Source organism: Dromiciops gliroides, chromosome 2 (assembly GCF_019393635.1).
Source record: "Dromiciops gliroides isolate mDroGli1 chromosome 2, mDroGli1.pri, whole genome shotgun sequence".
NCBI lineage: Eukaryota > Metazoa > Chordata > Mammalia > Microbiotheria > Microbiotheriidae > Dromiciops > Dromiciops gliroides.
Window position 1 is genome coordinate 600183319 of NC_057862.1, and position 22078 is coordinate 600205396.

Consider the following 22078-nt stretch of genomic DNA (forward strand, 5'->3'; position numbering starts at 1 on the left):
TATCCTAAAAAATTGCATTTAGGTAATTCATTAACTGAAAATATTATTCTCCTATGATGCCCGCTTTCTGAAGACATTCTATTAAATCAAGTATTCTGGGAATAAATGGCAATTTAATTAAGCTGCCTGAAAAAGAAAATCCCATAGATAACCAGATAACCATGATTTCCTCGTGTTTAGAAGACTCAGCAAGATAGCTGAACTTTCACTTGCCATAGATAATTATTTACCTATAAAGTATGTTAGCGCATACCCACATGACTGTGTCGGCCCTGTATCCCCAGTGTCTAGCACAGTACTTTGTTCATGGCAGGTATTTAGTAAATGACTGGATTGTATTGAAAATGTGGTGTTCGTAGTTTCTTTCATATGAATTTGGCAACATTTTTATTCATGTTTCTGAAATAAAGTACTTTGAAGGTATGCTTAAATTTACCTTATATGAATTACCAGTTCACCCTCATGTATTATATCTAATAACACACTAAATATAATAGATGTAGAGTGCTTGACTTTTCTCCAGGATATTATTCTACTGTAAAAAGAAAGAATTGTTAAGCTTTTTTTTTGCATGGAAATGTACTGTTTTAAATATGTTCAAATGTTAAATACAACATTTTTATTTTTTAAAGAAAACTGGAATTATTAATGTGTAAATTAATTTTACAGTATGGACTATCCCCCCACCCCCCACCTCCTGGGTTTTAGGTACTGTCTAATTTTGTGTATTTTTTCATACATTTTGAAAAAAATCGCCATCTTTTTTACTGATGATTGAAGCAATAATTTTAAACAAGACATTTAATGGCACCTTTAACATTGGGATATGAACAAGTACCATACTTTGGAGAATGAAAACAATATTCCTTTCTGGGCTCCTGTGTGCTTAGGAAATGCCTAATAGAAAAATCAAATAATGCTGTCACTTTTTGGGTGCAGTGAATCTGTTACATTTTTGGTGGAAGTTTAAAATGGGTGTCTGCATTCTCACGCATCTGAAAACCATTATTTATTGACACATCTTACATGTCTTGACAGCTACATTGCTTTGCTGGTAATTTCAGCCCTGACAAAGAGGACTCTCTTGATTTGGGAGAGCTTAAGGGGACAAGAAAGGGACAGGGAAAGAATAGGAAGGGAAGGAGATACTGATGCTTTTCTAGGGCCAAAATAAAACGTCCAGACCTGGATCCTATGACCTATTTGCTTAAGAATCACTTTCACAAATTATTGACATCAAAATGAAATCCAGCATTATCTCAAAAGTGAAAGGGAAAAAGAGTTGTAATCGAGTAGCCTTTGGAGCAAGGGACTTTCTATAAGCTCAGTTCTGAAGTGAATATATTGATAGGATCTATTTCCTTTACAGTATTTCTTATTCTCTGGGACTTTAAAAGACTTGCTATTGCTTCACTCCCGGGAAAATAGAACTTATTCTTGGTCAGAAAAATGTGTTTTGCACTGTTTCCTAACGTTGTGTCAGGATTATGGGAATATACAAATAGGGCTGAGACAGAAGGTCACAACAGGTACTAGTAGTGTGGTGCTTTTATCGGATTTATTTCCAGAATTCTTAAGCAAGAAAGGACCAATGAGGAGAATCACAATGGCATAATGACTCAAGAACTGGGCTTGGAGTCAGGCAGATCTAGGTGTTAATCCTACTTTGGCATTTACTAGTTATTTGACCCTTAGCAAGTCACTTATAATCTTTCTCAATCTCAGTTTCCTCATCTGCAAAATGGAAATAATGATAGCACCTAATTTACTAAGTTGTTTTAAGAAGGAAATATGAAAACATTTATGAAGAGGTTGGTAAATCTTAAAAGTACTAATAGGGGCAGCTAGGTGGTGCAGTGGATAGAGCATCGGCCTTGGATTCAGGAGTACCTGAGTTCAAATCCGGCCTCAGACACTTGACACTTACTAGCCGTGTGACCCTGGGCAAGTCACTTAACCCCCATTGCCCTGCAAAAAAAAAAAGTACTAATAACAGCAGCTTCTGCTAATACAACACTAAGTTTAGCCAAATGCTTTACACAGATTATGTCATTTGATGCTTACAATAACTCTGCAATTAGGTAATACAGTAGGCTCTTATTTATTGACTAGCTGACTGACAGCATGGGGAAACCTTCCTCAACTTTACTCATTTAATAGTTAAGGAAACAAATGCTGAGAAAAGTTAAATGACTTGCCCAGGGGCACACAGCTAATAATTATTTGGGGCAGAGTTTTGAACCTGAGTCTTCCTTTTTCCCAGGGTAGTTCAGTGGTCCTTCTACTACACCACTTTGCCTCTGTTGCAAGAAAGAAGTATCTGATAAACTTTAGGTACAAAAAAAATATGCCGTCAATTATCAGTTTTCTGTGTATGCGTTATTTGATAAGTATTTTTAATCCAGAGACCAGTTTCCCCATACTGTCAGTCAGTCAATCAATAAATGTATGCCTACTTTGGCACTGTGCTAATAGCCAGGGAGACAAAGAAGAGTAAAAGACAGTCCCTGCTACTCTCAAGAAGTTCACAGTCTAATCTAGAAAGTCCTTGAGTACTCTTTCTTTCTGAATGACATATGAACATAGGGTAATAATTGTAATATTATATTATTACACTCATAATACTAATAATATGAATGTAAAATAATCATTTTATTGCTCAAGATTCCCAGGAACTAAAGAGTGTGCATAGAAATACCTATTATGCAATTTATATTAATAAACTCTATTACTACAAAACAATTAAAAGAAATTGTATAGTATATACTTTTCTAAACAATGACCTGTAATTATCTGTGATTTTAGGTATAGGCAACACACAATTTACAAGCACTCAATGTATCCAAAGCACCTGCCCCTAGCAGTCATCTTTCTCCTCACCATTAGAGGTTCCATTCCTCTACTGCTTTCTTTCTTACCTTGGGAGCCATTCTGAGAAATTCTGAGAGATACAACATTCGAGTTCAGATGGAAGGAGGATTTGCAAATCAGGAATAGCATAGAGCAGGAGTTCTGAAACTGGGGTTTGTAGAATCCTGATTTTCTGAGGCTCCATGAACTTGGATAGAAAGAAAACCTATTTCTTTATTTCCATATAATTTTTGTAATCCTATACATTTTGTTTTATGCTTTAAATACATTATTCTGAGGAGTTCAAAGGCTTTAGCAGACTATCAAAGGGATCCATGACACCAAAAAAGTCGCCTAAAATAGGTGGTGTGTCTGGCCTGAGGTGTTTCCCTCACAAAATGTGCCATCTGTTTTCACTTACATTTGTTACATACAACAGACATTCCACCAATTAAGAGCTGCAATTTGAGGTTTTTTTTAAAGCATTCTATACAAATACCTCTGTAAAAGTTGGGACTGTCAGCCATTCACATTTTAGCATGATTTTTTCAATCAATTTGCTTTCATCTTCATATCAAGCTAAAAAAAAAGGGATTAGAGTTTATTTGGTAGCTGTGAGAGGACATAGGTATTTTTGGAACATGGAGTAATTTGTGGGTTGTGGAAGGTTTGGATAAGTGGGTAAACCTGAGGTCCTGAAAAGAGGGGTACCAGGATGTAGTAAAGTGGTCTAAGAATAGAAGCAGGAGGTGCTAAAGACAAACTTTAGCCCAAATACTAGAACGGAAACTTTCTATTTTTGCTTTTTTCTATGTAATGTGTAGCCTTATGTTCCCAAGGTCCAGGGTAGCATAGAATCTTGTACCAGATAGGCATTTATTAAGTGTTTATTCTATGACTTACTGAATTACTGTAGTTTAGCCACATGTGGAATTCATTGTACTTTTGTGGACTGACCTGGGAATCCGACCACCACTTGTGCCACTGTTCCAGTGAGAAAATGTACTGTGGATTCCCTAATACATAGCTTAACAAAACTACTGGAATTCAACCTGTTTGTAAATTTTCAACTTGGGGATTTCCTATGCTCAACACAATCATAAAATCTATCAACTTATGCCTTTAGCTAAGACATTTTTATCAGTGACTTTTTTATGGTAGTAGAGAGGAGATTGGGCCTTGCCCAGACTAGAAGTGCTATGGCCACTTGTAAGCCTGATACCAGCACTGATTGACGCAAAAGCTTTAACCTATTCCATTTTCCCAAGCTGGGCCATTTTGCCTTTCCTTATGCAGCTGGGGGCTTTCCATATTGGCAAGAGACTCAACGTGTGTCTTCTATCGGCTTTAACCCTAGTACAACTCAGAACTCTCAAGCCCAAGTGGATAAGGGTTCTCAGATATGTAGAAGACCTAGAGTAAAATATGATAGCTAACTGTGTTATAACATAATCACTCATAACTGTCTAGAACATTGGGCTAAATCAATAAAACAAAATCCAATAAGGATAAAAAAAAAGTAAATAAAGTCTTATACTTGTGTTCCAAAAGTCAACTTACTAGGCACAAGATGGGATAAGTATGATTAGTAGCCATTCATTTGAAAAAAATCTGGGACTTTTAAAGGACTGCAAGCACAATATGGGTTTAACAGTGTGACATGATAGTCAAAAAAACTTCTTTAGGAGCAGCTAGGTGGTGCGGTAGATAAAGCACTGGCCTTGGATTCAGGAGGACCTGAGTTCAAATTCGGCCTCAGACACTTGACACTTACTAGCTGTGTGACCCTGGGCAAGTCACTTAACCCTTATTGCCCCACCCCCCAAAAGGTAATTTTTTAAAAAAGCTTATTTTTTTTTAGGTTATGTTAAAAATACTGAGGAAACTGAAACAGGTTAAGTGGTTTACCCAGAGTCACACAGCTAGTAAGTGGCCGAGGCAGGATTTGACCTCAGATATTCTAGTCTATTTCTCTACTCACTATGCCACCTGGCTAATTTAAGAGCCCATCATATAATGAATGAGGGATATATAGCATGAAAAAGGGACAACTCACAGGTGGATAGGATAGCTGGTTTCAAGTATTTGCAGAGCTGTCATGTGGAAGAAATATTAGACATGCTTGAATCTTATAAGAGAACACCTAGGTGTCACAATGGATAGAGTGCCAGGTCTGGAGTTAGGTAGATCCATCTTAGTGAATTGAATTCAGCCAAACTTACTAATTGTGTGACCCTGTGCAAGTCACTTAACCCTCTTTACCTCTGTTTCCTTATCTGTAAAATAGGCTTGGAGTAGGAAATCTCAAACTATTTCAGTATCTTTGCCAAGAAAACACCAAATTGGGGCCACAGTGAGTCAGGCACGATTGAGTAACAATGACTCTGGAACCTTCTAAGACACAACTAGGAGCAGTAGATACAAGTTACAAGAGTCAGATTTACGTTTAGGGTTAGGAAAAACTTCCTGACAATCAGAGCTATGGAATAGTGTTTCGCTCTTGAGGTCTTCAAGCAAAGGCTAAATGATCACTTGTTGGGTGATGAGGTAGAAAAGATTCTTGTTCAAATATTGACAAGACCATATGGCCTTTGAAGTCTCTTCCAGCTCTAAGACTGGGATTCATAAGATATATAAATAAGCACCAAGAAATTAAAGGAGAAATGACACGCAAAGTTTTGTTTTGTTTTGCTTACTTAGTCGAAGTAAATTTTAGTTTGGAATGTAAATATAAAAACAGTCAGTCATTCCACAAATATTTATTGAGTGCAGTGTTAGGTCCATAATCATTTCCTTTACATGCTTAGCACAGTGCTGTGTATAAAGTAATGATTCAGGCTAGATACTTCTAGGTTCCCCAGAGAAGAGGTAGGGCTACATGGAGATAGAGATAACTAGGAGTAATGGGCATCCATGAATGCAGTCTCTGATTTGAAAGTTATTTTACCAACACCTATATTTTGCTTTTTATGATCTGCTAAAGATTGGTGTACCTGGAACAGGATCCCTTCATCTATCTTAGTATAAAATCATGTAAGACAAAACTTACATGGGCCATTTGAAAGTTGGAATATTATTGTATGGATGGAGCCAACCTCCTAGGAACAAAGCTATACATTGCTGCTTCATTTGCCTGGGCCAAAAAAACACAGTGAAGGAGATAAGTACCTCTTTCTGTATCTTCCTTGTATGATGAATATCCTCATATGGTTTGTACATTATTCAGTAAACTCTGTAGTTACAGAAGTGAGAATGAAGCTTTTTCTCTGCTCCTTGAAGCCCTGAATGTAATATTAGTAGGTACTTAATAATGTTTGCTGAACTGATAGTACATCATCCAAGGTTGGCTATTTCATGTCAGAGAGCTTTTCTATAGACTGTTCTACGTAGGTTATCTTCCTAATGCTCTGATGGGTCCCTGATTTCTTAGTGTTAGTTCCTTCTCTAATGGAAGAGCTATCATGCCCCAAATCCCACAGTCCTCCTTATTTCAGTGCAGTCCTCAACTGTGATAGCTAGGTGGCCTGCTGGATAGAGGACAGGATCTAGAGTAGGAAGACTTCAATTCAAATACAGCCTCAGATTCTCACTAGCTGTGGGACCCTGGATAAGTCACTTAACCTCTGTTTACCTCAGTTTCCTCAACTGGAAAATGGAAATAATAATGCCACCTACTTCCCAGAGCTGTTGTGAGGATTAAAAGAGAAAATATGTGCAAAATACTTAGCACAATCTGTGGAAAATCGTAGAGAATATATGAATACTAGGTATTATAATAACAGCAATTATAATAAATGCCTTCCAATGTCCATGTCCTCCTTGAAAAACTCCATAGGGAATCCAATTAAGATATTGGTGGCCTTCTTTAGTTTCTTTTAATATCTCAAGGATACCCATTGATCACTCAGGCTATCTATCTGCTTTGTTTTTCATTCTCATTATAGGACCACTCACTTTCTTTTAGCATGTGGAAATCTTCATTGATAACATGCTACACTCTTCAATCTATCACATTTAACTTTCCTTTGCCCTCTGGGTCACTGGCAATTTTTATTCTTAGATCATAGTATTCCACAATTTATAGTCATATAAATTAAAAGCATGAATATGTAGAGGATCTGTGATATCACCCTCACAAGAAACTCCTAGCATTGGCATTCTTTTCACTAAGCCGGAGTACAACCCTGCTCACAAGCATAGATAAGTCTTAGAGAGTTGCCTGAGGCATTTAGAACTTAAGTGACTTCCCTGGGGACACACACCCAGTATCTGTCAAAAGCAGGATTTCAATTAAAATCTTCCTGGATTCAAGAGAACATTCAGTGCTATAAGATGTGCTTTTAATCTTTCTAATAAGCACACTAGATCTTTGTATATCTAGCAGCCTGTTGGAGGATGGGATATGAAATATCTTGGCAGAAAAATAACAGTGACATTTACAACTGCTTTTCCAGAGGTGAAAGTAATGGAACCATAGGGTTGCCTTAGAGGAAACATTGGAGTAAAGGTACATAGAAGTCATTGCAAATGACAATTCTTTCCAGGGAGGCAGCTGGCAAGTTGTTCATTTGGCAATATCAAAGGAAAGCAGAAAATAAGTCTAGACTGTGTGCAGGCTGGGAGCTTGTCTCTTCTCCGCCTTCCCCACATGACATTTCCAGATCCATTTTGTGAATCAATAAAAAGGGGACTTGAAGCATTGGATGACAGAGAAAATTAGGCAAGATGTGGAGTCAAGGAAACCAAGACATCATAGCTGGTAATTTATAACATTCCAGGAGAAGCATTTTTTTAACATCTTCTATTTGGGCTGCTTTAATATTCTGAAATGCAGAGAAATACCCTCAATCACTTAAGGCAGGAGGGCTACTGAGATTAATGAGAAACTTTATGGTAGAACTTTATGGCAGCTGCTACTGGCATATTTCCATTTTGGAGGGCTAAGCGTGCCTTCATTCATATTCTACCCTTCCATTTCCATCAACTTTCCTTGTAGATACAACAAAAATCGCACTAGGATTTTTTTTTTTTGTCATGGTGAGGACAACTAGGTTTTACTCCCCTACTCTCCTAAATAAAACATAACAGTTCTACAGATGGGGAAGGCCCTTAGATCAAGTTTCCTACCTTGGCTAATTCAATTACTGGTGTTAGTTCCTCAGGCTTCTCTATTTAGGTGAACTCCCAAAGACCACAACTCCTTCCTTTGTTTGAGAGCAGTGCCTTTGATAGTAAAAGGGATCCCATTCAAATTCTATGGAATGATTCAAAGCATCTTGAATACGTATTGCATAATTAGCACATTTCATGAGTACCAACAAAAAGTGTATACTTTAAGGAATCTATCAAGGTAGTTTCCTTACTGTGACATGAACTCCTATTTCTTTCTCCCTTTACAGACACTCATTCTCAGATGTATACACAGCCAGGAAAATGGATAAGAAATATAGATGGTCACCCATAATTCCAGTGAGCAGTAATTTAATTAAATAAATCTGGAAACTTTTGAATGAAAGCCAAGATCCATGGCAGTAATTTGGGATGTTGTTTTGTTGTTGTTGTTGTTGTTTCTGTTTCTTAAAGATTAAGATTAATTGTAATTGGTCAGATTTCTTGGCCGTAAAGAGTACAACTCCTTGTTTGTGGCCAGCCTATGGTTATAGGTCTTCCATACCTGTAGACAATTAAAAGGGGTACTAGATAAAGGATACTGTAGCTGCATCCAAGAAAGGTCAATAGAGTCTCTGAATCCATTAAATTCTCCTTTTTACTGAGACTATGAGGAAGGATGCCAGTTATTGTCTCTTATGTAACAATTTATTCAATAGAGTCTTGCCACTTATTGAATGATTAATTTTCTAAGTTACTAATCAAATACATTAGTGATATTCATACTACAAGATCCCTAGTCAAAACTGAGATTTGTAGAATTAGAGAGCTGGAAGGGAATCTTGTGGGCTAGATTCTAGCCAAAGTATTAGCCTCTTTTTCTTTTCTTTAAAAAAATGTGGGTAGGGCAAACCCAGATTCAAATAAAAAGAACAACAGCAAAACAACATGAATTAGGGCAAACTATCTCCAACTTCTCATTTGTATGCTGTTGTGTAATTACATCTATATTCTTTTGTATTATTCAGAAACCTGAAGACCTGTTTATTAAAAGATTCTCACAAATTGATAAATACACATGAAAGAATTATTTAGCTTTCAATCCTTTCTTATAAAAATTAATGAATTCATTTGGGTCAAAGCTTCTGAATTTTTCTGATATAACAGTTTGACTATACTTAAAAGTGTCAGTATTAAAATTTAGAAACCAAGTGTGTTCCTGGTTCATTTGGGGGAGATGGAGATATTGCAGGTTGAGTGCATTAGATTGGAATCGGAAGTTAATATAATCAGTAACTTGATTTGGATGAAAAATGTAAATGTTTCTTTGAAATCTCACTTGGCATTTGCAAGGGAAAAAAGTACTTACAGAAAAATCTGCATTGATTTATTACATTCTACTTGCAAAGTAGAAGCCAATGTCATTGGCATGAGTAGATCTCAAGTCAACTGTGAAATTCATAATCTTTTGTCCATAAAATAACTTCTCCAACAAAATTATTTTCAAGCTGTATGTCAGTTCATAACAAAGACAAAAGACTTGGAGTATGTACCTGGGTACCAGGCCTAGGATAAATCTTAAAGGGGTGCTTCTTTCATAGTTGTTTTATAGGGCCACAAGTACTTTAACTCAATTAAAAACAATCAGAAACCAAGAAATGCCCCTCCATTAAAGTTAATACCAGATATTTATCTTTTAAAATGTCAATTCAGTTTTTTTTTGTTTGTTCTTTTTAGTGAGACAATTGGGGTTAAGTGACTTGCCCAGGGTCACACAGCTAGTGTTAGGTGTCTGAGGCTGGATTTGAACTCAGGTCTTCCTGACTCCAGGGCTGGTGCTCTACCCACTGTACCACCTAGCTGCCCCCAATTCAGTTTTTTTGTTTTGTTTTGTTTTATTTTTAGTGAGGCAATTGGGGTTAAGTGACTTGCCCAGGGTCACACAGCCAGCAAGTGCCAAGTGTCTGAGTCTGGATTTGAACTCAGGTCCTCCTGACTCCAGGGCCGGTGCTCTAGCCACTGCACCACCTAGCTGCCCTCCCCCCCCCCCCAATTCAGTTTTAATAGACATTTACCGAGTATTCATCTAAGGTACAGTACTATATGTTGAGTTTGATCCAGGTGTAAACTTGACAAGGTCCATGGCCTGGAGAAGGGAGTTATACAAGTAACTGAAGTACAAGTTAGGATGTGATAAATATATCATAAGGCACACAGTTCTGTAAGAGTTCAGAATGATCACTTCCTACTTGGGATGGAGAGGGGAAAGTCAGTTAGAGTTTCATGGAAGAGGTAGATTTTGAGCTAGACTTTGAAGGATGTGGAAGATTTCAACAGGAAGAAATAGTGTGATTAATACATTCCAGTAATGAGTGAAGTCACAGTGTCAGGGAAACATGGTAAATAACTGAATTTGCTAGAATGAATAATTCTGAATAGTAGAAGTATGAAAAAAAGACCAATTCGAGTCAAATTGTAATAGGTCTTGAATGCTAAACTAAGAAGGCCCCAGGAATGTAAGGGACCGTAGAGGTCATTGAGTCCAATCTTTTTAAAATTTATCCAGCTGTTAAGTTGTTGCTCAATCTCATAAGGGGACCCTGAAGAAAGTTTTCCTATAATTTGATAATAGACTTGATCACAAAAGTACCTGCTTTTCTTAAAATAGGAAATTGGCTATCTCTTTCCTAAAAACAAAAGACAGAATAGAAAAACTGCTCCTTTTATTAGGAATTGTTCAAATCCTTGTAACAATATGCTTTTTGTAGTGTTTTGAGTAATTGTTACCTAAAGCAAGAAGAGGGGATTAATTCTGCCAAATAAAGTTAAGGTAGGAATCAACCTGACTGAATTTCTCATCATCCTGTTCCTGCATAGAAGGACAGGGGAGAATGAGGAATTAGTTCTTCCTTCATTTCTACAATCCCCAAGGAACAAACACAAAGGATATTTGTCCTAAGACATTCCTCACATATACCATGTTCCAGGCAGAACCTGTGGTTTGATTAATATTTTGAAGCCAAAGTTCTACATAAGCATAAATATTTGATGAACTCCCCAGACAAAAATCTAGCATGTTTTTAAGTTCACCAAAGGAAAAGATGTATTCATTGAAGTCTTTTACCAAAATTATAAACATATATCCTTAAAATAAATGCTATTGCCTTGCTTACTGAATTATCAGTTGGCATGGACTTACTCAAGTTGATGTTTCTTAGATGGAAAAATAACCATTGTTGGTCATTTGAAATTAAATACTTGAGTTCTGCTTAGAATTGTGATTTGAATTGTTATTATCATAGAATCAACCTCATTGTTGAAAAAGACCTCAGAGGCCATCTAGTACAATTTGTATTTATCCTAAAGATAAGCAATGAAGGGCCACTGAATCTTTTGGGCAGGAAAGGGACAGGGTCCAGATGAGAAAGTTTATTTTGACAAATCTGTGGAGTATGGATTGAAGATGAAGAAACTGTTGAAGTATTGAAGTCAATGATGGAGCAAGTAGGGGAGAAACTGAGAATAAGGCAACCAGTTAGAAGGTGATTGGATTAGTCTAGAGTCAAATAGTAATGAAGATCTGAATGAGAAAAGTAGCAATGTGAGTGGACAGAAGAGGACAAATGTGAAACTGCCTTTTAAATTTGATGAGTACCAGAGTATTAGAGGCAGCATGATGTAGTATATATATACATCTATATCTTTATCTATATATCTATCTCTATCTCTATAAATCTCTATCTATCTCTATCTATCTATCTATCTATAAAGGAAGTCTCAAATCAGAAAGACCTAGGTCTTGGATGGGAGTGATTGTTTAACTTTAAAAATAAGTATCAACTCAATACTCACTCTGCAAATAGATTGAATTTAAGACTTCTAAATTAAATATCTCCCCATTTAGAAGTTTTTTGTATTTAAGAAACATGTTAATTGGTATATGATTGTAGTGGAATAGTATTGTGCTATAGGAAATGACAAACAAGATGATCCCACAAAAACCTGGAAAGACTCATATGAACTGATATATAGTGAAATGAGCAGAACTGGGAGAAGATTGTGCAGTGACAGCAGTATTGTTCAATGAACAATTGTGAATGACTTAACTACTGTCAGCAATACAATGATCCAAGACAGGCCCAAGGGACTAATGATGAAGCATACTATCCACTCCCATAGAAAGAACTGATAAAAAGAGCGATTGTGGATTGAACATATATAACCTATACCAGATTGGTTGCTTGTCTTGTGGAGGGGGGAGGAAAGGGAGGGAGGGAGAAAAATTTGGAACTCTAAATCTTATGAAAATGAATGTTGAAAACTACCCCTACATGTAACTCGAAAAAAAAGAAACATGTTTATTATGTTTTTAAAAATAGACTTTAGAAGCTTATTTCCAGAGCTAGAAAGGATCAGAGAGATGATCTAATCCAATCCCTTCTTACACAGGAAGAAACTGAGACACCAGTTTATGGGATGTTTCCAAAATCATGGGGATAGAAAGTGGCAAAGTCAGCTTTGAAAATCAGGACATGTCATTCTAACTACAGCCCTCTTTCTATTAGGCCATAATGCTATATGGAGTAACTTAAAGAATCATTCCCCAAATTGCCTAGATTTTTGTTAAACCTCATAACAAAGTTATTTAAACTAGTCTATGATATCATCTGGAAGCAGTTTCCACTTCCGATGCTCACCTCTCAGTGAACAGAACTGAGACAATGGAACACATTTCCCAAGAAGTTGATTTACACTTGGTGTAAGATAAATATTTCTAACAATTTGAGCAAAAGAGAGCCATCTTCTATCCTCAGTTACCATATTTTAATAGGAAAACAACACTTCCTGGGGAATGATGAAAAAGGAAAGTTGTTTTAGCCAGGGAAGTCACAAGAAGGGTGAGTGGTGCCATAAAGCAGCAAATTGACACACCTTTTCCAGAAGAAGTCAGTGTTGTCTTGATGACTATTTCCAGAACAAGAGATGAATATTAGGGGAAGGGGATGAGGAGGAGAGTGGGGGAGTGTGGAGCTATCCCCTCTTTAACATAATGGGAAAATCATGGGGTAAATCATGGTCAGGGGAATGGGATTAGTTTCATATAATGAGCTACGTATGCATTAACCAATCAGGATGGTGTGGTCCTCAGGCAGGAATTCCAAACAATCATTTATCAAGCACCTACTATGGGCCACACGCTGTGCTAATTGCCTGGCAATGCCAAGAAGTTTAGGTCTTCCAGGCTTCTGGAGGTCTGATTCAGAGGGTACAACAGCAGTCATGGTAAGGGATAATGGCAGGAAGGTAATTGAGATGAAACCTGGATACAAAGAATCTCCCTCACCCCTACAGATCTGTTTAATTATTTTCCAATGGAGTTAGAGTGAAAAGGAGAGAACGGTATTGTTTAAATATTGCCCGTGAAGAACAGGATAGGTCAAATATCTCTGACTTAGTAAGTTCATAGAGACTTTTGACTTTGCATACAGAAAGGGTCAACGTCACAGCTGCTTTATTTCCTTTGGTTCTCTTTTATCAACTGCCACCATCTAACCTTATTCAAGTCTCCTGAGACCCTGAAAAATGGTTACCTCTTCATAACTCCTTTAATAGACCAGGTTGCCCTTGTTCCTTATTATATTATGTTTGATATCTACTCAATTTGAGGAGTTACTGGTTCATTTTAGATCTGAAAGGAGATAGCCACATTTGTCTCTCTCAGTTTGAGGTGATTATATATTTATGTATGCTAGGTCAGAGAAGCTTTCTTTGGAGTAAGTAGCAGCAATAGAACACATTTTTCAGTTTCTGTAACTGTGTTGAATGCAACCAGGATTCTCAGTATATCAAAGCTTTGCTGCAGCATCTTAATGGAATCAAAGCTTGTAATCTATTATGTCAGGACTCCCAGCTAATTGGAATAAGTTATATATGTTTATGTTGCTGTTATGACCTATAAAATGCTTTTTTATGTTATACTATATGGACAAAAGCTTCCTGGATTAGAATTCTTGATAGATATGTTTGTAAGCATGGATTTTGCTGAGGTGCACTTAGTATTGAATTTTGTGAATAGAGGTAGGTGAATGTCTTCAATTAATAACTGCACTGTGTGTACTTTACTTAATAGATATTATACTGAATATATTCCAAGGGGAATACAAGGGGAAATACATTTCTACTCTAATATATAAAAGCACCTACAGTATACACAGGTAGGGTTGGATTTAGTGTGCTCAAGGCTTTATAAAATTCACATTATAAGCCAGGATTCCTTCTGATCCATTCTAGGCCAACTCTTCTGTAGACCAGGTTTTCCCAGGTAAGGGTAGGTGTCATGCAGGACATTTTCCACATGTGCACTAGTTTCACATAATCAGACACACATGTGTGTAAAACAAAGATGGAGAAGTGTTATTAAAGACATGATAAGGCCTATTTTCAAAGTAGTATTCTCATGGGGTAAAAAGATACAGTAGCTGTTTATAGGGATCATAATTTCACCTTGAGTAATACAAAGTGATACATTTATAGGTAAAGGGATATTGAAATTGTGTGATCATACATGAATGCCAGAATCAAAGATGCATATGAAAAGAAATCAGAAGGGATATTAGAAGTCATTATATCTCAGCTTGCCATCCATTCTTATCTGTTAGATCTCAAGTGAAGCAAAACATACAGTTTCTCAAGGGAGTCCATTTCACTTTAATTGTTAGGAAAATTTTCTTTATATTGATATATATCCATACGTCTTTACCTTCTATGCAGTGTTCTTTGTTCTTCTGGAAAAGGAATAGCAAAAACGTTGATTATTTTTTCATTTGTCCAAAGCATCTTCCTTTTGTAATTATGAAGTAAAACATGGGTTTGGAACCCTTTCCCAGGAAAATAAGTAGCCTTTAGTTCTTTATGCACCCTGAGTGTGGATATAAATATGAAATAAATCTATGTATTATATACTATGTGAAAGGATTATCTATAATGATATAGATATGTGAATGAACAGGGAAGTATCTAAAGTGTCTTTAAATCGTAGAATATAGAGTTCTCATTAGACAGAAGAAGATGTATTAATTGTTCATTTCTCTTCTCTGCACTCCAATGAGTTTTGCTTCACGAATTTGCATGCCATCCTTGCACAGGGGCCATGCTAATCTTCTCTGTATTGTTCCAATTTTAGTAGCAAGCTCTCCAAGGAGTTTCAAGGAAGAAAATATATCTATACTTATACAATTCTGAATTTTTTGGATCTGGTGGCAGTAATCTTAGGCCATTTTTATTTTAGAATTTGTTTGATGGTAGGTTTTGAAGACAAGATAGAAGATATGTGCTGTGTTTAAAAAAAAATAAAGAACACAGAGTGACTAGGGAGCAGGTGTCCAAATTCTGTCTCTGCCATTTCCTAGCCATGTGACAATTTGAAAGTTATGTAATGTTTCAGTCTCAGTCTCTTCATCTATAAAATGGGGATTGAAATAGGTATCCCATAGGGTTTTGCTGTGAGAACCAAATGAAATAATATTTATGTACACTGTAAAACTTAAGAGTACAATAAATGTCAGATATTATATTATCCAATGTCTGGGCTCTTCTCTAAGAAAATATTTTTTACTAACCAGCTTTATAGATGGCCCACTGTAGTAAATGACCAAATTACAAATATACTTCTGTAAAATGTTCAAATGTGTATAATAAATAGCTTGGAATATTGCTTTCTCTACCTCCATATAATCCAATTAGAATTATAGTACTTTATAATTAGGGATAGTTGCAAACCTCTTAAGGTACTGAGGACTTGAGAGGCATTTTTTTCCTCTGTGAAGAGGCAGCGATAAACTTTGTTCAGTCATGTTTAGGGCCTGGAGCATTTGTTTCCTACAGAACAAAGTACTCCTTTCTTTGGAGTATTGAGCTGTTCCTTTATCATGTGTGTCTGTAGCTTTAAATTAGAATTGGTTCATGTTCCATTGAATACTTATTCTTGGAAAATCTAACAGCCTTCTATCTACTTGGAGAATTCGGAGCAGAACTTAGAAGTCACCTGAGCAGAATTGTTCAGATTAATTAATTGCTAGTCCAAATAGCCTCAACTTTTTGGTGTGATGGATTATGTTACTGCCAATAGAGATGAGTAATAAAGCTGTGTCTGGAATTCTTTACTAATGATCCATTCCCTTCATAAATTAATTGATCAAATTCTTCATTATGTTTTGAAAAGAGAAAGCCCAAACATCACCTTTTTACTCTTATTGTCTAAACTTATAATTAAATTCATCTAAAGCCAATAGTGACTTTTCATTTTAAAAGAAATTTAAAAGTTGAATTTCTACAAAGGAACATTCAAGGATCAACTCTTTGAAGACTGTGAGTAGAAGGGAGAAAAATGCAAAAAACCAACTGACACCAGAGAGATGTGTCTAGTTCGTTGTCACAGAAATGCCAGGAGCAGGTTTGAGGAGAAGAGTAGGAAAATATTAAGAGAAGAAAAGGGGAAAAAAGCATTTTCATACATAGTTACATTAAAATCTTCAGCTTCCCATTCTCTCTGTTTCATCTGTGGTCTTAAAGAAAAATATACAAGGCCAGGGGAAGCTTAGTGTCAGGAACCTAGATTTCAATCCTATCTGTTATTTACTAGCTCTTTACTCACAGCTCTTTAATCACTCAGAGCATCAGTTTCTTCTTCTGTAAAGTAGGGATGTTTATATTTGAATTATCTTCCTAACCCACAGGTTTGCTATGTGGAAAGTGTTTTAGAAACTTTTACAGGTTCTAGGAAGATCCGTTCCTATTAGTACTCAAGGAGAAGAACAAAGGCCATAGAACCTTAAAGCTGGGAGGGAATTTAGAAATAATCTCATCTTGAGATGTCAAAATCAAATGGAAATGGGGACCACTAAACTGGATATAAAGATCCCTGCTTACTATATATTGACTTAGAAAAATCAGATATTAACATTATGTTTTATTGTATTTGTATTTATTTTGTTAAATTTAATATTTTGTATTTTAATTTGGTTTGGACTAACCTTGGGATTGTTGTGTGCCAGTTGTGATCTGGTCCATCACCCTCCCCATTCCCTTTGCTTTATAGAGCAATCAATCAATAAACATCGATAAAAGTGCTTTCTAAGTGTTAGGCATTATGCTAAGCACCAGTGATACACAAAGAGACAAAAAAACAGTTCCTGCCCTTAAGGAGCTCACAGTCTAATGGGGGAGACAACAAGCAAACAAACTATATACAGGATAAAGAGGAAATAATTGACAGAGGGGAGGGACTAGAATTATAAGGAAAGTGAAGCCCAGAAAAGTTCAGTGACTTACCGAAGGTCATGCTGCTAGCAAGTTAGTGACAAATTAGTTTAGAACCCAAGTCCCTACCTCCTAGTCATCTCACTCTTATATATTTTTCCCTTATCCTAATTTGTGGTGGTGGTGTGATATAAAAATCTTTTTCCAATAGCTTGAGCCTAAATAAATATTTGTTGACAATAATGATGGCAGGGTAATTTTCAGAATGACTAAAATTATAGCTAAGTCACCAGGTGTGTGCTGTGCCCTATAAGCATCTATCTGCTGGGTGCAGATGATCTTTTTTTCCCTCAGGAGAATAGGAACGTGGCATTTATCTGCAAACCAGCTCTGCTTTGGTTTTGTCTAAATAACCACTTGTGTTGAATGAATTCCATAACTAAGAGCATTTGCTGTAAGATACTAAGATAAATTTAGGATTGATACAAGATAAAATTTTGTAATACTTAGAGCTTTATAAAAATAAATGGGCTGCCTTAGAAAGTAATGAGTTCTCCCTCACTAGAAGTCTAGTGATATAATAATTATAAAGCGCTTAGCACAGTGCCTGGCACATAGTAGATGCTATATAAATTATTGTTGTTGTTGTTATTTATTTTTACATCTTCAAGCAAAAATTGGAAAACAACTTCCCAGGGATTTTGATTTGGTGTATGTAGTGGGCTTTCTTTTTCTAATATGGATAGGAATAGATGGTAACTGAGGCCCTTTCTGACCAATTTTTCAAATTGGTTATTTATTCTTATAATTTTTAGATATATCCTAAGTAACTAACACTGAGAAAGATTTGAAAGAAATATAAGTCATGTTTCCAGATGCTAAGGAGTATAAAATCTATTTGGAAATATGAGACATGCAGATGTTAAAGAGTTAAGTGAAACCTTATCTAGAAGTCACTTAGCTGGTTATTTTTAATTTTTAAAAATGTATTTTGTGGGGCAATGAGGGTTAAGTGACTTGCCCAGGGTCACACAGCTAGTAAGTGTCAAGTGTCCAAGGTCTGATTTGAACTCAGGTCCTCCTAAATCCAGGGCTAGCGCTTTATCCACTGCACCACCTAGCTGCCCCTAGCTGGTTAATTTAAATTCTCTTTTGGTGTTGACGAACAGGGTCTTGAGCAGAAAAAAAAATAGAGATGTTTCCAAGTCAGTGCATCAACATTCATATTCAAAGGAGACCAGCCCCTTGGACCCTGTGAATGAACAAACCCAGTTCTAATAAGCTTGGTTATCTAATTTCCTGGCTTTCAGAAGATAAAGAAGAGAAAATTAAAGGAGTGAGGGGGAAGTGCTAGGGGCAGACACGAGGATAGCAGGGGGAAGAAATACTTGACAAGTAGATAGAGAGGAAGGTAGTGAAAATCAGTAAAATGCAAATGCATAGATGACAGAACCTAGATATCTGGTTCCATTTATTTTAGGAAGAAACAGTCCTATATATCTCCCTAGCCCCTTATGACATCACTTCTTTTATAGTACGGTATTAGAGTTTGTTGGGGTTTTTTTGTTTGTTTGTTTTTTAATAATAATGGTCTTTAGTCACCAAGAAAAACAAATTATATTTAGTATACTTTGTTTAAGAAGGCAGATAAATAAAATAGTTGAAAAATGTTTGCATCAAAAGTACTTACAAGTTGTTTTTTTAAAGATAAACATGTTTTGACACAAACAGAAAATGTTTCAGTTATCTGAAAAAATTCACTTATTTGAAATGCACCATTCTTTCAACATGTGGAATAAAAAAGTGTTTTCTAAGTTAAGTGCTAACAAGGAAGCACTTGAATGGGGGTAGTTAAGGATGTCTCAGGAAGGTGGGATTTGAGCTAGTATTTGGATAGCAGAAGGGAAAAAGAATGGTTTTCTAAGCAGGGTACAATGTATGAGCAAAGGTGGGTAATTGAGAGAGTACTTCATATGTCCAGAGGAAAGTAGGGAAAAGTGCCTAAAAATGTTTTGCTTTGGGAGGTAGTGGAAGATATGTTTGGATATGGAGGGTGGAGTTAAATAATGGAAACTCATAGTTTTTGATTGGTTACTCATCAGCCATTTATTTAATTAAAATAATCAAGCCACTTGTTTGTAGATTCAAGCTTAATGATGTTGTTTCTTTGTTAAGGACATTTAAATGGCAGACCTAACTCTCAGAGAAAGCAATTAATTTCCATCTTTTAGGCATTTGCAAATGGATAAAAATGAACTCCAAAATACGTCTCTCAAGTTTTTTTTTTTTTTCTTAAGTCTTCCTTTATCTACTGTAGCTCATGATATCATTGGGCCTCTTTAAAATCAAAAGACAACAGAAGAAACAAGAAGGGTTACCTTCTAAAGGGTTGTGATTTGCTGTTGGGTAGGTAGTGGTAGTGTCTATATTGGGATTTCTCCTTACTAATGAAATCACAGATCTTTTACTTTTTCTATAACCTAACCTCACTTTGTGTTTGTTTGTTTTGGTTTTTGGTTTTTGCCGGGCAGTGAGGGTTAAGTGACTTGCCCAGGGTCACACAGCTAGTAAGTGTCAAGTGTCTGAGGCCAGATTTGAACTCAGGTCCTCCTGAATCCAGGGCCCGTTCTTTATTAACTGCAACACCTAGCTGCCCGCCTAACCTCACTTTGAAATGGACAGTTTGTCTGTTCATACTATCTTTGGCCATTTCTGGTTGTTCTCCTGCACTCAATGTATTCTTTAGGTCTTATTCCTTCCTTTGGGGAACAGTAACTTTGATTTATCATTCATATGCTGTCCTTTTCCTTCTTCCTTCCAACTTCCTATGCTATATTTTGGCCAAGCGAAACTCTAGAATTCCTAGACTAGCTGTCCTAGGAAGGTGTAGTGAAAGAGGAGGGGGGCAGCTAGGTGGCACCATAGATAGAACACTGGCCCTGAAGTTGGGAGGACCTGAGCTCAAATATCGCTTCAAGCACTTATAAGCTGGGCAAGTCATTTAACCCCAATTACCTTAAAAAATCCTCCAGGGCCATTTCCAGTTATCCTGATGTATATCTTGCCACTGAATTTAGATGGCCCTGGAGGGTAGAGTGAGGTTGATGACTGCACAGCCCTTCCTCACTTAAATCCAACTCACTGCAAGTCATGACATCACCCAATGTCATGGTCCTCTTGGAGAATGAAGGACAAATAACAAGAAGTAACAAATGATAGAGGATCATTGATCTTCTTTAATCTCCTCACTATTACTTTGGAATTAATTCACTTCACTTTCTGTATTTAGTACTAATTTGAGAAACCTTAGATTTGTTTATAAAGGCTTAATGGATTATGGACTTATTAGCCCAAGGCAAGAGTAAGTTTTATTTTAAATGTGGTCATTTGAAAAGGAATGCAACAAAGAAGATCACTGGGTTTTGCCAGCTATTTTTTACTGCCATTATTGTTGCAGTGTGTGTGTGTGTGTTTAAATTAAGGACAGCTTATTTCTTCTATTTGCTTTGCCAATGCCTTTTTTTTCCTGAGGAACAACTTGTATAGTATGAAACTCCCACAATAATTCTGTACCAAAGGAGAAAAAAATGAGGGAGCAGTTGGCAACCTTATAAAGCTTTGTCTGTCGCATTTTTGTTTCAAGCACTTTATATATAAAAAAAGAATCCATTATTCAGTATACATTTCAAGTGAATTTCAGAGTTAAAATGGTCCATATATTGCAATTGTGACATAATAAAGAGAAACATACATAGTTGGAAGTAATATGAAATAAAATAAAAGAAAGAATGGGAACTGACAATAGCATTCCATTATTCAGTGAATGAGTCGCTGAAATTCTGCTGGAAAGGATAGGATGCATATGTGTTATAAAGGAGACCTGCATATCATTGGGACCATTTAATATATATTGGAAAACAGATTTCCATTGAAAAGTAAGTAATCAGCTTGCCTGCCAGTCAGACACAGCACATAGCTCTCCCATCTTGGGCAAATATTGAGATGGAATAGAGTAGGGAGTTGTAGGAAGCCAGAAGTGTGAAATCTCCATCTAGCTACTGAAAAAAAAAATCCATAAATAAGCTGTTTCCTGAAAGGGTCTACATGATTAGGAAGCCCAATTCCCCAAAGTGCTAGTTCTGAGGTCAGATCAATCTTGAACATAATAAAAGGATGGCGTTTTGTCCCTGCATTATGCCAATATCTTTTGATAATTTCATATCTATAGAAGGCAGGATCATTACATTTGAAAACCAGTCAGGCTACCCAGAGAGATTCTGGATTATGGGAAATAAATTTTCAGTTCTAAGGGGAAATTGAAATGATTCTGTGGGTGCTACATAGATACCTATTAATCATAAAAATCAGTTTTAAGCACCCTGCATCAGGCAAGAATTTCTCTGTAGACAATTAAGCCATATCTTTTTTTCAGACTTAAAAAAAAAATTAAAAACTAGGTCTCCCAAATGAGTTATATAACAATTGTTTAAGATAGTACCTTTCTTTAGGAAGAATTTCAGAAGCCAGGTCAGGGAGAATAGTCTAATATGTTTTTGGGGGGCTGGGAGTTTGGGTTTGGTGTTCTTTTTTTTTAGAGGAGAGAATCTCCAGGGAGAGGAAAGAGGGCTTCAAAGATTTTAAGCTAGAGATAGAACATATGTCTATAAAAATGTCATAAAATACAAAAGAATATTTATTGCAGGATTTTGAGAAAAATCTTAAGTGTTCACCCGAGTTATAAAATTCTTCTTGCATTCTCTTCCTAAAGATTTCCCTTGTAAATCTCAATCCCCATTGTACCTTCAAGAACAGCTATGGTCTTCCAATAGCTGTAAACTAGGAGTTAGTATGTTTAGAATGG

The 22078-nt window shown here is 36.3% G+C and overlaps 1 protein-coding gene and 1 non-coding gene across 31 annotated transcripts in view; one reads left to right on the forward strand and one right to left on the reverse strand.

Moving 5' to 3' along the window:
- The window catches only part of NRXN1 (neurexin 1), a 1484103-nt gene that overhangs the window by 964511 nt on the left and 497514 nt on the right, over positions 1-22078 (forward strand). The gene's annotated exons all lie outside the window — the stretch shown is intronic.
- Positions 15060-15163, reverse strand: LOC122744900. The gene has a single exon (XR_006355235.1). It is a non-coding gene; the product is annotated as a U6 spliceosomal RNA (small nuclear RNA).